Here is a 17,285-nt window from a genome sequence, read left to right on the forward strand (position 1 = left end):
TGCAGGTTGTTAAGCATGGCTGTCACACTGGATGTTTGGTTGAAGTCACCTGTCACATAGCGGGCACACCTTCGCTGGACCATCTCGATCTTGTTGATGTTTCGCTGAGTGTGTGGGTCCCATGCTGTTGCAGCATATTCCACCACTGGTCGGACGTATGTGAAGTAAGTGGCCTGCTTGATGTGACGGTTACAGTGTTTGAAGTTACGACGTAAGAAGCCAGTAACAGAGTTAGCCTTCTTCACTGTGGTATCAACGTGAGAGTTGAAGTTAAGCTTGCAGTCGATGTGGAGGCCGAGGTATTTTGCGGAACTCACCACTTCGAGATCATGCCCATGGATGTTATACTGGCCAGTAACTTGCTTTCTCTTGTTGGTCACGCGAAGGATCTGGCATTTAGAAGGGTGAAATTCCATCTTCCATTTGCTCTCCCATTCCTGTAGCCGGTCTAAGTCTTCCTGAAGATTGGTACAATCTTGGGCTGACCTAATGCGTCTGTAGAGCAGGCAGTCATCAGTGAAAAGGCGTGTTGTCGAGTGCTCAACGCTGTCTGGTAGATCGTTGATGTAGATCAAGAAAAGGAGTGGGCCTAGGGCACTGCCCTGCGGTACTCCGGATGTAACCTTGATCTCCTGACTGATCTGGCCCTCAAGTACGACTTGTTGGGTGCGGTCGCTCAGGAAGCTTTTGACCCATCTGAGAGTAGTGTCGCGTATGCCATAGTAGTCTGCTTTGAGTAGCAGTCGCCGGTGAGAGACTTTGTCGAATGCTTTCGCAAAGTCTAACAGTATGCAATCTATCTGTTCCTTGTCGTTGAGCCCTTTTGCAAGGTCATTGATGGTGAGGATGAGCTGGGTTTCACAGGATCTTCGCTTTCTGAAGCCGTGTTGTGCGTCTGACAAGATGTTGTGTTCAATGAGGTGATGGATGACAGCACAATGCACCACATGCCAGTGGCGTATCTAGGGGGGGGGGGAAAGGGGGGCACGTGCCCCGGGCGCCACTCCTTGGGGGCGCAAAAAACAAAAAAAAAGCGAAGAAAAGAAGAGAAAAAAAAACGAAGAAGAAGAAGAAAAAAAAAAAAACGAAGAAGAAGAAGAAGAAGAAAAAAAAAACTCGCCCGGAAAGGGGGGGGGGGGGGGGCAGAAAACCAAATCAAACAAGGTAAAAACAAAACATGACGACGCGGACAAAATGACAATGTCTATTGTGTTCACACATGTCATCTAATATTTAGCAGGCAAAATGTTTCACTGAGCAGCGGCTGCAATTTCTTTCGTTCTGAAGGCGATCGCCGATTGGATCAAAAGAGGACGCTAACGGTTTCGAACATACGGGGGGGGGGGCGCAAAAAAAATCAAAACAGATAAGAACAAAACGTAATGATGACGCGGAAATATACAAATTTCGGCTTCACTTTGTTGGTATAAATCGTTATCTATAAGGTCGTCATTATATCTTGATTAGAATTGTAAGATTTAATAAGCAAAAAATGACAAGAATTCCATGTTTTGTAAGCTGAAATACAAAAATTTTCGGCTCGCTCGCTGCGCTCGCTCGCCAAAATTTATATATATTATTATAAAAAAAAGAGAGATAAGAACAAAACGTGATGATGACGCAGAAATATACAAATTTCGGCTCACTCGCGCGCACTAATTTAGAGTATTTTTTTAAAGTCCTCAGTTTGTTGGTATAAATTGTTATCTGTAAGGCCGTCACTATATCTTGATTAGAATTGTAAGATTTAATAAGCAAAAAATGACAAGAATTCCATGTTTTGTAAGCTGAAATACAAAAATTTTCGGCTCGCTCGCTGCGCTCGCTCGCCAAAATATATATATATATAAAAGAGAGATAAGAACAAAACGTGATGATGACGCAGAAATATACAAACTTCGGCTCACTCGCGCGCACTAATTTAGAGTATTTTTTTTAAATCCTCAGTTTGTTGGTATAAATCGTTATCTATAAGGCCGTCACTATATCTTGATTAGAATTGTAAGATTTGATAAGCAAAAAATGGCAAGAATTCCATGTTTTGTAAGCTGAAATACAAAAATTTTCGGCTCGCTCGCTGCGCTCGCTCGTCAAAATTTATCAAAATTCGCTACATTTAAATCACCCTCAAAAGACCCCTTTTAAGTGCTTGAAAAAAGCATATCATGTAGACTTTGTTTAAAGTCCCTACCGGGAATGGGGTTGGGGTTGAACACTTTTTCAGAAATTAGGGGCGCAATTTTCGCGCTTGCCCCGGGCGCCGTTTCCCCTAGATACGCCACTGCCACATGCTCGCATAATTTGGACAGGATTGCAGTGAGTGAGATTGGCCGATAGTTCGCCGGGTTGGACTTGCATCCCTTTTTGTGGATTGGTACAACAAAAGCTTTCTTCCAATGAGATGGAATGCTGCCCTGGACGAGGGAGGCCTGGAAAAGCAAGGTGATGACAGGTGAGATCTGGTAAGTCGTCTCCTTGAGTAGTCGAGCAGAAATGCCGTCTGGTCCGGTGGCTTTGTGTGGCTTCAGTCTTTTCATCAGCTTTTCTACTCCAACTTGGCTAATCGATATGTCAGGCATGGTTGGGTAAGGACTTGGTCCCAGGTCTGGCAGGGTGTTGTCGTTGTCAGATGTGAAGACTGAGGAAAACTGCCTGTTCAGGATCTGAGCTTTCTGCTTTGGGTCACAATGCAGTATGTTGCCTTCCTTCAGTGGTGCTACTCCCAAGTGGTCACACCGCATGGTCTTGACAAGCGCTCCCAAGCGCTTGTTGCAGCCTGCGTCATTGCTGACAAGGTCTGCAATGTATTTGTTGTAGGCCTGTCTACAGACTTTCTGGGCTTTCTTCTTCAAGATGTTGTAGCGGTGCCACGAAGATGTCGCCTTAGCCTTCTTGTATGCTCTGGCCCTCCTTCGGCATATGCGCTTGGTAGCGGTGTTGAACCAGCACTGATTGAGTCTTGTTGACGACATCTTTTTAGGAACGTTGTCTGTGAGGATCTTTTCCAAGCCTTGTTGGATCTCATTTAGGAGCGTTTCCACTGGGGTTGATGTATTATGAGACTCCATGAACTGGTCTGCCCATGCCTCAGCATCACTATGAAGTGCTTCAAGGTTGGCTTTGTTCCACAGAAAAATCTCTCTCCGTGTTGGCTTATTCCTGTGGGCCCTGGTTGTCATGTCCATGAATATCACATCGTGATCACTCAGACCGGGCATGGGTTCACATTGCCTGACTAGTGTTGGACGATTTGTGATGATGACATCCAGTGTATTTTCCCCTCTGGTAGGGAAGTTGACAATCTGCTCAACTCCAACGTCTCCCAAGGTCTGCAGGTATGATTCACTTAGTGAGTGTCGATACTGGTGAGATGTGATCTCTTCTGTCTCCCAGTTGATGTCGGGTAAGTTCATGTCACCTCCAATCCAGACTGCTGCACCGGGGTTGGATGTGCACAAGTCTCGGATGAACTGGTTCATGCTGTCCAAGTACTGTTGGTCAGTGTTCGGAGGACGGTATACAGCTCCAAATATGACGCTGTTGTTGTTCGTGGGTCCGTTTACCACCTTAGCTGCAACGGCTTCCACATCAGTAGTGATGTCTACCTGGTGACCATTAAGGCTTGTTGATATTGCTAGCAAGACCCCTCCATATCCGCCAATTCGGTCTTTGCGGTACACATTGTAGCCAGGAGGAAAGACTTCCCCGACACTGATGCTTGGTTTGAGCCATGTTTCACAGCCCATGATCACATCTGGCTTGACTGCGTCGAGAAGGCACCAAAATTCTTCCCTCTTTGAAACGATACTCTGGAAGTTGATAGTAAGGGTCTTTAGATGTTGCTTCCTTTCAGAAGACAGATTCTTGATTGGTGAAGATGCAGCCTGTGGTGGATCAGGTGAACAGGACCCGGAAGTTCTGAAGCTCGAGTTGCTGCAGTCTGATGTCGGGCTGGATAAGTCACTGCTGCAGCTCTCTACTAAGGTGTCAAACAAGCTGGATGAGTACTTGGGTAGGCCACAGTTGCAGCATTCCCAGGGTTCATCACATCTACCAAGGATGTCCAAGAAGCTGCTGTCAATGTTCACACAGTCGGAATGGAACCATGTATCACATGACTCGCAAAGTATACTGGCTTTGGCTCCTCTATAAGATGTACATGCTTTATGACATTCACCACATGGGAATTTCGGTTTTCGTGGTCCAGGGTTACTTTCCACATCACCACTCAGCAGTAATGCATGTGCACATGAAGGGGCTATCAAAAAGTCTATAGATACCAGTAGTACTAATATAGTTGAAGTTCCAGCCATGATGTGAGAAAGATAGCAAGCATGGAGCAAAATGTGCCTGAAATTCTATGCTTTGCCACTAGCACTACTAGAATCACACATTGTGATTATGCATAAACATGCTAGAATCACACATTGTGATTATGCATATAAACATACTAGAATCACACATTGTGATTATGCATATAAACATGCACCTAAATTCAAATCAAGTATGGTTTATGTGCAATGATTGTACAGTATCCGTCACAATAAAGTTTCACTTCTAACGTTAGCTAACGGAGATTATCGTTAGCTAACGTTAGCTAACGGAGCCGCCGGGAAGTCAGCTAACGTTAGCTATCGATAACTAACGTTAGCTGACTAACGTTAGCTATCGATAGCTAACGTTAGCTATCGATATCAACTAACGTTTGCTCATAATGTAGGAGTAGTGAGGGCTAACGTTAGACGGAGAATTTCGTCTGTTCGGAGTTTTATTTTACTGTTCAGTATTACGGTCCTCCTCCGAGCTCCGGAGATCGAGACACACGGAAGGCCGACATAATTTACAACGCTGCGTAGCGGGATGCACCACTGTCCCTACACTGACTATACGGACGTGATAGATCGGCAAAATTATTCTTATTACATTGTATGTATTATCTCATAAACACATCGGCAATCACGCTCACCGACTGTTCGAAAAAGCGAAGATTTGGGTGTAGTTTTCATGGAAAACACAGCTACCAGCTCGCGCTCGTCGACACTGTTTGCAAACTCACGATGCATACAGATACAGTACAATAAATCGTACACTCAACGATCTATCTTGACAGTGAAATGTTCATAATGTATAACGTGTTGAGTGCAGGAAATCCCCTTCCCACATACTTCCACCTACCTGTACCAAGTACCAGCTCTGCCAACAGCATGTGTGTGTCGTGTAGTCACGCGCACGTGCGGCGCTTCTGAACTAGTAACTGATTACGGGCGAATCGGTTTCCGTGCTAGAGCATCCCACCTGTTGTACGATGTACTTAGCCTTCAGTTTGTATCATTATGTAATTTGGAGGGGGTTCCGTGAAGCCAGACGTACCAGTGATGCCCACGGAAAATATCCCCAACGATAATAATACTGATACAATGTCAATGTATTTCGGTAGCCCAGCGACCTCCGTGATATAAAGTAGCGTTCCGTGTACTGAAAAACATTATCAACGTTTGTATAGGACTAATTTTTTCCCATAATCTGTTATTGATTCCATATTCAAAACAATTTCACAACAAATCAAATCACATGTATTACAAAATCCACGATTTAGCATGACATAATTATAATGAAATCAAACCAAGCTGTACTTTCAGCAGAAACAGTACATTCGTAAAGAATGTACAATGCACCAGAGAAAGAAAACATCATACACTGCTTACTTACTTTCGTTAAAATCAAATCGAACTGTACTTTCAGCATGACAGTACAATGTTAGGCCTAATGTTAGAACTAATGTGAGGCCTATTAAACCGATACTTGGGGTGAAAAGCGGCGGTTCGCCGGGCAGACCGATCGAGTGTATCGCCATTTTATTAGGTGATCCGAGTATTTAATTTTTTTTTTTTTGGACATTTCCCTGTCTTTTTTTTTTTTATTTCGATGTCGTTTCCGATCTTCATTGTGAGATCGGCAAGCATTTATGTTTAGCTAAGGCATTTTTTCTCTCTCTCTCTGCTGAGAAGATATCGAAGCGTGGATGAGCGTCGGTCCCGTAATTTTGAAATGAATTCTATACCTCTCAATGTGCACCAACACTTTATTTTTTTCTCTCTTTACGATCGCCAAGCTATTAAAAGTGTTTATACTGAGTATTTACAGGACATTATTTGCAGGTTTTCCGAAGAAATATAATTATAACAGTATGACATTTATTTATGCGCGCGGGTACCGGGTGTAACTTGACAGTAAACGTGCCTAGCATGTTCAATACGCTGTTAATCTTGCAGTTTATTTATATGCTACGGTAGAATGACTGAATATTATAAAGACTCACTTTTAATTGCAAATAGTTATGTTTATACCTATACCGAGAAAAAAAAAAAACTTTCATTTTCCTTTTTCTATTAAACAGTAAACGGCATGTATGAAATACAAAAACCAAATCAGCTAACGTTAGAGAGACAAAACTACATGTCTACCGGGTAGCCAGCGAGTTTTTCTCTGTGTAGGCCGAATTCAGTGGGTTTTATTCTGCAATTGCATTCGCTACGAGGTTTTGGTATCATACATTAAAGTAGAAAAATAACAAAATTCAAATGTTGATAGTTGTAAAATATTTCATTATGCATGCTACATGCAATTGACACGCTTCATCGTGCTTGAGACTGGAGAATACGGTTGTGTTGCCATTATTTTCGATTCTATAAGTTCCGTGCACATCGCGTTCGATACGCGGATGAAGTGCAAAGATTGTGAACATTGGTCTTAGATTGATATTTGTACTTACTTATAACTCCACACGTTCAAACCTTCATCGACATAATGATTCATTATAGCATCACTTTAATTTCATTTTGTCTTCTTCTCTTAAACTCAGTTAATGGCAATGCCATGTAAGAAAAGCAAAAACTAACGTTAGCTAACGTTAGCTAACGTTATTCTCTACTCTCAGGCAGTTCTGCACTAACGTTAGCAAACGTTAATTTTGATACTGAAGCATGTCAATTCGTTCTAGAGCATATACATAATGAAATATTCTTACAAGTATCAACATTCGCATTTTGCGATTTTGTCTACTTCTATGCATGATACCAAAACATTTTGAAGCAAATGTAATTGCAGAATACAGACCATTGATACCAAAGAGAAAATTCGCTGGGTATCCGGTAGAGACGTGCAGTTCTGGTCCCACTAATCTAACGTTAGCTAACTAACGTTAGCCATTGTGGTTTTTGTTTTTCATACATGCAATTAACTATGTTTAAGAGAAAAGGCAAAATGAAATTAAAGGGATCGTAATATTCTCTTAATGAACGTTTGAACGTGAGTAATTTATATTTGTGTACAAAATTAATATAAGACCAAAGTTCACAATCTTTACGCTTCATCTTCGTGTCCAACACGATATTCACGGAACCTCGCAAAAATTATGGCAACTCAATCCGTATTCTCTACTCTCAAGCACTAACGTTAGCTAATGTTAACGTTATACTGAAGCGTGCCAACTTGTTCTATGAGAGCACGCAAAATGAAATATTTTTACAAGTACCAAAATTGGCATTTTGCGATTTTTGTTTACTTTTATGCATGCTGTTATAGAACAAGTTGACACGCATCAGTATAGCGTTAGCTAACGTTAGTGCTTGAGAGTAGAGAGTATACGAGGTGAGTTGCCATTATTTTTGCGAGGTTCCATGAATATCGTGTTGGACACGAAAATGAAGCGTAAAGATTGTGAACTTTGGTCTTATATTTGTACACACATAATCAGCATCCCTTTTAATTTCATATTGCCTTTTCTCCTAAACATAGAAAAACGTATGATAAACAAAAACCACAATAGCTAACGTTATAGCTATAAACGTTAGATTAGTGAGACAGAACTGCATGCACGTCTACCGGGTACCCAGCGAATTTTCTCTGTGTTATCAATGGTCTGTATTCTGTAACTACATTCGCTTCACAAGATTTTGGTATCATGCATAAAAGTAGACAAAACAAGATTTCGTGAATATCGTGTTGAATACGAGATGAAGCGTAAAGATTGTGAACTTTGGTCTGATTTTTGTATGCACATGTAACCAACACACGTTTAGCATCACTTTAATTTCCTTTGGCCTTTTATAGTTAATGGCATGTATAAAAAAAAAACAACAACATTAGCTAACGTTAGCTAACGTTAAAGAGACAGAACTGCATTGTCTGTACCGGGTATACAGCGAGTCTTGTTGTTATATTGGTTTTATTCTGCAATTACATTCGCTTTACGAGGTTTTGGTTTAAGGCATAAAAGTAGACAAAATCGCAAAATGCCAACGATGATACTTGTAAAAATCATTTTGTTACTGTGCATGCTCAGAAGAAGTTGACACGCTTCAATGTTATAGGGATATGACATGAGAGAATACGGGGTCTGTTGCCGTTATAATTTTTGCGAGGTCTCGTGAATACGCTGTATCATGCTGGTTACGAAGATGAAGAGTAAACATTGTGGTTTTTTGGTCTGGAGTATACCATATTAAAAAAAAAAAACAACTTAGACACGTTCAAAAGTTCATTCACACTAACAGAATTATATATTAGCATCACTTTCATTTCATTACGCCTTTTTTTTTTCTTAAGCATAATGACATGTATGGAAAACAAAAACCACAATAGATAACGTTTGTAGCTAACGTTAAAGTAGAGAGACAGAACTGAGTGTCTGTCCCGGTTACAGGTTGTTTCGGCAAATTTAAAAGAAGGTTAATAAGGACATGCTTACCGAAACGTTGAGATAGAGAAGGTTCTATTCAGGACCAATCTCCTATCCACGAAAGAATTCAAGGCGTCCCTTGAAACCATCCGCCTGTAAAAGATTAAGACCTCATTGTCTCCGATCACGCAATGATGATGCCACTTCGAGATGCACGATGAAGACAATTTGAATCGCGGCGATCGTTTGTTGACGAACAATAAAAACCTCGGCAAGCGGGAGGGGCAACGAACAAAGGATTGTCTTAATGACTTGCTATAGAGCTTCTCAATGGCAGGAAGAGAGTGTGACAATGGATGCCACCTGTTACGATCCAGGGATGATGAACATGGGATGTAAGTTTTTAGAACGTATATATGCTTATAGTATATAGCAAAGTGAGATACACATTATAGAGAGAATGAAACGTTACCGTTTTTATCGGTAATCGGTAATGATAGACATCATTGAGACTACAGTCATGTTGATATATAACAGTATATATATATATATATATATATATATATATATATATATATATATATAATGAGCAAATATTTTCACTCGGATGTTTTATATATATATATTCATAATTAATCTTGCGTGGTCTAATATGAATACTCTTCAGTTTAGAAAACCAAGAGAAAGTTACAATGTATTAAGACAGTCATAAGTAAGTTGGCGCATCGACACGTAAACCTTTTCAGCTTATTCTAGATGTTGGTGACACAACATTTGCTCCTGCAACAGTTGCGCCGGATTATGTTAAGACTGTAGGGCTTTAGATTTAATTTTGATATGATGATTTGGACTTGGGTTAGGGTTATATAATGTTTGTAGGTAGAATTTTGATTGGATTAGTCTAAGATATTTCATGGGAATTAATGATAACAGTAGGCCTAATAAAATATACTGAGATGGATTTTCATCTTTATCTGTTGAATAACGCGAGCGTGAGCGAACAGATTACAATTTACAACGAGTATAATTTCTGTCTGTCCATAGTTCATTTCCAGAAATGAGGTATCAAGTCCTGTAACCCATACCTATACAATTGTACTTTCGAAGCAAAATCTAGTTCGTATAGTTGTCAAGGACCTGTGTGAGGAATGTGCTTTCAATCCGTCTTTTGTCGTGTGTTTTTGTCGAAAATGCTAAACCATTATCGTTGATCGGGCGATGCGAGAAAATTCTCCTTTGAAACCGGCAGGCTTTTGTTGTTGTTTTTGTTTCTTGTATACAAGGACTTTGGTTTTGTTTCTGTTAAAGTCCGAACGTAATTAGCTGGCCCAGTTGATGCAGGGAGTTACCAGCTATATGTGACTCTTTTGAAATCGGCAGACCTTTAATCAATGTGCAAGATTTAGCGTCTTCTTTTAATGGAAATCCAAGGAGGTAGGCCTTTATCACGGCTCGCAACTAAGATTTTTGACTTTGGATGATCTTGGTACGCGATATCAGCGTTGATTGACAAGGAAAGACACCTTTGAATCTCGCCAAATCATGCCATTACATGCAGTAATTAAATGAATTACAAGAAAGGCAATACGGAAATACATTGTACATTTAAGTTTGATTTCTGCTGTGCTTGTTCATTTAAAAAGTAATTGAACATCACGACAAACTACATGTAAATGTTTATGAATTTAAGAAAAGACATGAAGACAATACAACTTTGCCAAACTAATATTGAAACTACCTCCCTGTTTTGACATTCCGCGCGCCTTATATTCTCGCTGATGAACATGTCTAAAAGCGTCGTCCCCCCCCCCCCCCTTGAATATCACGAAAAGATTTAGAGTTTCATCGTTTATCACACGCACAACATTGATGGTTCAATCTCGTGTTGTTGCAAGCGTTGCGGAGATGAAGCGAAGAAATGCGTTATCACAGTCATAATGTACATTACACTGCATATTTTTGTTATACCTATCATGATGAAGAAAGAAGATTGCACTGTTATTTATTGACCCCCCCCCCCCCCCACACACACACACACTCACACGTCCACATTGTTTACACGTTACCCCAAAATATAACGTTTTACATTTTAAAGACATGGCCACCTCTGCTATATTGTCTATGCTGTTTATAACTCTGACCAGCTGATGTGGCGAGACTGTCTTTGCAGAGCAATAATTCTGATGCGGCGAGACTACGAACAGTAGACGCGAGCGAAGCATCCTGATCCACTTTCACTGTTCGTACTTCGTAGTCTCGCCGCATCAGACGTGTGGCTCAGCAAAGATAAGTCTCGCCGTATTAGATGTACATAGCGTAGCAGCAAATAATAGCTGCATCCTCCGCCTATAGGCCACTTCTCGTTGAGTTTACTAGTATTACACAGGCGCAACGTGTGGAAAAAAAATAATCATCGTACGAACGACGGATGATGCACATCCGCAAAAGTAGTTATTGTCTGAACAAAAAGAATTTTCTGCGCTCCAAAAAGACATTTCAGAGTCGAAAGAGTCATAACTACCTGCATTAACTGGGCCAGCTAATTACGTTCGGACGTTAAAAGAAACAAAACAAAAGCCCTTGCACAAAAAAGGTCTGCCGATTTCAAAGGAGAATTTTCACGCATCGCTTCAACATCGGACAATGGTCCAGCATAGACAAAAAACAGCAGAAGTCGGACTGAAAGAGACATCCTCACACAGGTCGTTGACAACTAGATTTTGCTTCGAAAGTAAGGCATGAGTTACATGACTTGATAGCTCATTTCTGGATTATGAAGAGACAGAAATTATACTAGCTCAAGTAACTGCAATTCGTTTACCAACGCTCGCGTGATTTAACAGATACGAAATATCCATTCACCATCTGATTATTTGCTACGTCTCCACTTAAAAAAAGTATACAACATGTACATTGAGGTATATTCTGTATAAGTTAGAAAGGTTTACTGTCGACGCGGAAACTTACTTTTAACTGTCTTACTTTCAATCTTCTTTATATTTACCATTTCAAAACTTAAAGTAAACTCACCCACGTATAAGGCGTAGATGCTCTAAACACATTACGACATAATTTATGCCAAAGTACGCTTTCATCTTTCACGAGAGCTTTTGTGTAAGCGAATGCAAAACTTTTTGGGGCGGGGTTGTTTTCAATTGTTTGCTATAGTCATGCGTTATTTTCAGGCTGTTTCATTTTTCAATTTCATGGATTTTAAACATCGTTTTCTTTAAGTATTCCAGTTCTCTCCCCCGCCCTCCACCTCACTGAAATCAGAAAGTCTACCATAAATCTGATCGATAAATACAACGTGGCATTTAGCGATCATGGTTATGGCAGATCACGGTTATGGCATACTCGATTAAGTACACTATAATAATCGACTGATATTTCGACTATGAGCCAAAAGAAAGGCTCTAAAAGTAAAATCATTATGTTGCTTAAAATTGTGATTTTTGCAATGATTCTTTTAACTCAACTCACTTAGCTAATTCTTGGATCGACATTTCCAGGCTAATTACACGCTGTATATTACCAGAACTCCAGTGCGTGCATTCTTTCGTCTGGCACCTGATGGTCCGGCACCTGCTTTTGTGAAAAAAATTTTCACAAGGGTTGGGGGAGGGGTGTCAAGTTTCTTCTATCTGAAGAGACCGCATACAATCTCTTTGCGTTTTCCCCTTATTCTTTGGTTCTTTGTGTTGTGTTTGTGTGCTTCTTTTTGTTGGGTTGTTTGTATTTTCTTTTAATCATTCATGGGAGGGGAAAGAAGAGTAAAAGAGGGAGAAATGAAATAAGTATGCCACGTATGTTGTACACCAGCATCACAATCATCACCATCACTTCGATCCTTAGCCTTTTTTCATTCAGAAACACGACCACCATCATCACTCGAGAAACACACCGAAGCAAACAAATCACGTAACAAAGTACCAAGAACCTTCCCGACAACAACACAAACGCTACAAAGATCAAGCTGGATAAAACTTCGTTCAAAGTATTTTGTTAGGGCTAACGATCCACTGTATACACAAACGTATTCTGAGGACTAGTCTGAGCTAACGTTAACCCGAGTGATTGTACTACGCTACTATTATTACGTTACATAATAATAGGGTTATATTTATAGGTTTGTGAATTTATAATTACAGTATTTATGATAGTGTAACACCGAGGATCGTGAACTGATTTAGCGAGATATTGCCGATTTTTTTTCTTTCCGATTATTCATGATCTTGAATATTCAACGTGAAATCGGAAAATCCTTTTTTTTTACTTATTTTTTTCTTTGCGAATGCATATTAGAAGTTCCCCTTTTTGACTAAATATAGGCCTAGTCTTCATCGCTAAAGCGTTTTATTGACAATACTTAATGAACAATGATAAAAAGAAGTGCTTTGTCCAATATACTCATTAAAAAAAAAAACACGTTTCTGCGAGCTCGCTGATATCTGACACAGGGTAACCAACAAACTTCCGTTAGCTAACGTTAGATGCAGGAGAGGGATAGAAATTTCTCAGAGTGTACATCTAATGAGCTTTAGGTGGCTGTACATAATGTGAGAGAGAGAGAGAGAGAGCGTGTCTGTAAAGAATTATACAGACTAACGATAGCTAACGTTAGCTAACGTTACGACTCACGCTCCATTGTAGTTACACAAGACACAATTCTTTGCGAATTCATTAAAAAAATATTTTTGACTGAATATAGGCCTAGCTTTCATCACTTATGCGTTTACTGACACTAATTATTGGACTGAATAGAGAGGGTTGGTCTGTCCTGTTCAATACTGTCTCCTCAATTCTGCCGTTAGCTAGTAATTTAATATTCATTGTTATCTGACAAAAGGTAGGGACGGGAGAAAGGAAAGATATTTCTCTGCAATGCACACCAAATGAGATTTGTGGATGGATTTGTGTGTGTATGTGTGTGTGTGTGTGTGTGTGTGAGCGTGGTTAAAATATGTAATGTATATAAAAAAAAAACCAAATAACGTTTGTAAAGCTGTAGTTGAATAGGACTAAAGCTAACGTCAGCCAAAATAATTGCATCATAGGAATAAAAAGATCCGTCTGTCCGGAGTCTTCTTTTCTTTATTTATCCATTAATTCTTTCTATTTTTTTCATTTATTATAATTATTATTTTATTTATCTTTTTACTCTATTGCTCTCACCTCCCTGGGTCAAGGCACACACACCTGCACTACAGGTTGCCACGCGGGCCAAGCAGTGCCATGCGCCGCGTGCTACTCAATTGCGCAATGAAATCTCAGCTCACAGACTGATCGACATCAACACGTGTTCGCTACCAGTTATTGTATGCAGAGACATTAATGTGCTGTGGCGTGGTATTGTGTCCATACTCAACTCGCGAGCTCGCTATATAAAACGCACGGTACACAGCTATCCAACGAAGAAGTCTAACGATAATGTTAGGAAGGCCGAATGTACTAACAGTTACAGCTACACAGTCGAATGCAGTGACATAGTAACAGTAAGAACGTGAATGAGAAGGCATCAATCAGACCAGTGTTGCCAGATGGTGATTTCGGGAACCAAAAAGGGTGAAATTTGGTGATTTTTGAAGTTGTTTGGTGACAAAATTTTAGCCTGGTAACCAAATCAAAATTTGGTGATTTTTGGTAACTTTTTGGTGATTTTTAGACCGATGAAAAATAATCACACTAATTGAAAAGGAAAATGCATTTTGCCCAAAGTTTTCCCCTTATTTCCTGCAGAAACATAACATGTGCCCCTTTTTTGTCACAGCGACACACACAAACACTCATAGTCATATGTCCATACACATCGTACACATTTTGCACTTAGTGTGTGTGACTACGGCGCGCCGAAAATTGCACCGAGACTCGCGCAGAGTGTTTGATAAAGGTTTATTGCTACAATTTTGTCTTGAAATTAAAGCCTTACCTACGCTTTTCCAAATTTGGTGATTTTTGATGGCTTTTGGTGATTTTTTGCAAGCCTTTTGGTGATTTTACTCTGTTGGGACCTGGCAACGCTGAATCAGACTGCCTGTAACAGTGTACGCTGTATTGCCTGTAACGTTAGGAATGATACGAGGCACGATCATGCTCGCAGCTCGATCCATGCACCACAGGAGCGTTAATTTACATGATAAACTGTCCACTAGCAAAGTTACGCTCAATCGAGCGAGCACTACGAATTCCCGATGCCTTCAGGACCGAGATATCGAGTGAGCTTATCGAAGATTAATTGTATTTCTTATAGTTATGCATGATGCAACGTAGGTCTGAGATTTTACGAGACCTAGATCTAGTGCAGTATCTGGAAGAAGTAACCTCTGTGACGCGACCTGCAGGTGGTGGAAGCGTGCGGCACCGCCGCCGCGCTTCCGAGTTTTCCGTTCCGAAAGCAAAGAAGAAAAAATCACGATCGCGAATTCGCTTTTCGGAACCGAGAAAACTCTAACGTTAGTACTCGAGTCCGGTGCACGAGTTTCCATCGAGCCAACACACAAACGAGTTAGCTGCCAGCTAGCTAACGTTAGCTGGCATCTAACGTTAGCTGCCAGCTTGGCAGCTAACGTTAGCTACAGTATCGATAGCTAACGTTAGGTATCGATCGCTAACGTTAGCTTTCGTTAGCTAACGTTAGCCAGGACAATTTTCACGACACCAACGTTAGGTGAAACGTTAGGTGAAACTTTATTGTGACAGATACTGTATACAGTTGTGTATACAGCTCACAGTTAGGAAGTGAGAAAGTTACAAGTCACCAGCTTGGATGTCTATAGGTGGGCACACATGGAAGATCTGCCAAGAAAGCCAAATCCAGGTCCAGGTCAGGAGTGGTAATATGCATCAAAGTATTCCTACATATTTGTCTCCAAAGTGCTCACACATGTATACAACAATTCAGATTCATAGTGAGAATCCTGAATATTAGCAAGATTGAATGCTTATAATATATCAAATTCTGCTGCACAAATTCAAGACATGTGTCATGGTCCACACACACACACACACTCTCGGTATGTAACATGTACAAGTGTACATTGTACTACTAGGCCCTCCAATACGTATGTACTGTATGTACCTCCCTAATTAAATGCATTGCTTATAGTATTCTACTCTAGATTTGCTTATAAAATACCACTTACCAGTAGATTTGAAATTTAATTGCCACTTTTGTCTCTCTCTCTCTCTCTCTCTCTCTCCCTCTCTCTCTCTCTCTCCACACAATGTACAAGTATGTTGTGTTCGTGCAGCAGCTACTGTAGCAGTGGAGAATGACAGATGTAGTAACAAATGCAGGGCCTACATGAAGTGCCAGTATGGTACAACCGAAAAAAAGAAAGAATAGAAAAAGAAGAAGAAAGAACAAGAAAATAAGAGAAATTCTGTATGTGGTGCACCCCACCATCATTTTTGAGTGGAGATGCAACCTACAGAAAAACAATAACAACAAAACCAATAAATAAAGGTATCAGGTAGGAAAAACGGTTCACTGGGAGTGTTTAATATCAATTGTATGTGTGACCACTCATGAAAAGTAAAATGAAAACAAAACAGAATTCCGCATTTTGTACATGTAGTGTATGTACTGTAGACACTACAGTTGTATTAAAAGACTACTACATGTGTATACACATACAAAAGGCCTACTCTGTAGCTGTATGTAGATGGCATGACCACTATGAGTAGATCTATTAGTAACTTGTTAGTAGAGGATGGGCAATGTCTATTTGACACATGAATCATACACAAAAAAAAACCCCCAAACAATGATAATACAAAATTTCGATGTAATATGATAACAATGAAAAATGAAATTGAAAAAAAAAAAAACACGCACACAAATCAATTAGAAAAGCACTCTGAGAGCGCAGACCTCCGCCAAGCAGCTAATTTACAATATCTTGCTCTTTCATAGCGACCTGTGATTTCCACTCCCTGAAAAATCGCCCAATTTCCCAATAAAGAAGCCTTTGTTACGTCATAAACCCTTAGATGCGCGCCTCGCCCCAACAGAAACTAGAGCACGCACTTTAGTGCACTCATGAAAACTTAGAAAATACACAGCTTGAACTCCAAAGTTCATCGACCCCGCCGGCACTGCCACTGGCCTACCTGCCACAATATCGAAAATCCTTCATAAAATCCATAAAACTTTCTGGATTACTACTAAAATTTAATCATTTGTTACTTGTGTCATTCTCAACCTTTCTTGCAAGTTTCATCCAAATCCGTGCGCAATTTTTTGAGTTATTTTGCACATATATGGACAAACAAACAAACCAACAAACCAACGGTAAATCAGCTCAGCAATGCCAATGTCACGAAAACATGTCATAACCTCCTCCCTTGCCTTGGCGGAGGTAAACAAGAACAACAACCCCACCACGCCACAGGCACATCATGCATCACCAGGGCACCAGGCACCACACGCAGCGCAGGGGAATACACCGACAGTCACAACAAATCATGCAAAAGAGAAGAGAGGGAGGAGAGATTAGAGAGAGAGAGAGAAAACCGTATACAACTTCTAGATGTCTATACAGACCTATAGCTATACATAATAACATATTTATAAACTGTGTGTAAGCGCAGCTCAGCTCAGTGT

This window comes from Diadema antillarum, unplaced genomic scaffold (genome assembly GCF_040938485.1).
Source record: "Diadema antillarum isolate AM-2024a unplaced genomic scaffold, OU_Dant_1.0 seq00000602_RagTag, whole genome shotgun sequence".
NCBI classification, from domain to species: domain Eukaryota; kingdom Metazoa; phylum Echinodermata; class Echinoidea; order Diadematoida; family Diadematidae; genus Diadema; species Diadema antillarum.